A 1282-nucleotide genomic window follows, 5' to 3' on the forward strand; every position below is an offset into this window, starting at 1 on the left:
CCCCAAGTAAAATGTCAACAGATCTGGCTGGTAACGTGCAGCAGGGAGAGCCCGAGGTGGCTGCGCTGCTCTGGGGGCGAGCCCGGTGCTATGATGAAGAGGGTTTGCCTTCTTCCCATCTAGGTAATCGGAAGCGTTTGTATCGTATTAGAAATATAGGGAAAATAATAATAATAAAAATAGAGGGGGGTGGGAGGCAAGGGAGAGGAAAATGAAATCCCTCTCCTTCCTTCAGAATTGCAATCGCTCAATGAAGTTCTTTGAAAGAAACTTGTTTTATGATTAGCTAAGCAAACACATCTGCTTTCCTAGTTTGGGCTTAGCTAATTATCAAAACAAAGGGGCCGTTTCTTCTTCTACCTTGCTGGAAAGAAGATGTTATTTCAGGAGTCCTGTCCCTCCTCCCCCCCTCCTCATCCACACACACGCAGCCCCTGTCCCAGCCCTTCCCAGCGAAGCACCACGCTCCTTTTATTGGGATTACCGATGGGGAAATGAGTTTGCGCACTCCTCTTCCTCATGTTAAGCTTTATCATTACCTTCCTTGGAACAATATTTTTCCAACCAAATGTCCCTGCGGCTGGGCGGAGGGTGGAGGTGGGCAGGGGAAAGGAGGAGGGGGAAGGTGGTTTTCAATTGCGGACCAACTTCGCAGCTATTTGAATCAAGGCTCCACTCGGTTGATTTTAGTTGACAGAGCGTGTGTTGAAGCTGAACTCTATAATTTGCACTTCTGTTCTTTTATTAGACTTGGACAACGAACTAATGAGCTTTCCCCCAGCACAGTGTCACTTGTATTTATTTTCTTTTGGAAACTTTTAGATAGAAGAAGTGTTCTCGCAAAAGGGCAGAGGTGGAGGAAAGGTTTCGCGTGGTGGCTATTTATTTATTTATTTTCCCGGAGGTGCAGGGATCAACTCTGTGCTTGTGCGGATGTGTCTGTGTGTGTGTCCCCGTCCCCGGTGAAAGGCGACCCACGGGGTGTTAGAGGAGGAGAAGCTCCGAGCTGCATGTGTTATCCGGGCGATGCTGCCCTGGGCATGACTCGGGTGGTGGGAAGGTAACGCGGAGGCGATCCCTCGCAAGACACACACACACACACACACACACACACACACACACACAAACACACACACAAAAAAAAAAAAAAAAAAAAAAAAAAAAAAAAAAAAAAAGAGAGAGAAAAAGAAAAAGAGAGAGGGAGATAAATCATCGGTCCTAAGGCAGAGGCTCCGCGGTGCGGGCTCGCTGCCGTGCGGAGCGGAGCAGTGCGGAGGGTGGT

This window comes from Empidonax traillii, unplaced genomic scaffold (genome assembly GCF_003031625.1).
Source record: "Empidonax traillii isolate 1590-97213 ecotype Southwest subspecies unplaced genomic scaffold, ASM303162v1 scaffold36:size2505666, whole genome shotgun sequence".
In the NCBI taxonomy this organism is placed as follows: domain Eukaryota; kingdom Metazoa; phylum Chordata; class Aves; order Passeriformes; family Tyrannidae; genus Empidonax; species Empidonax traillii.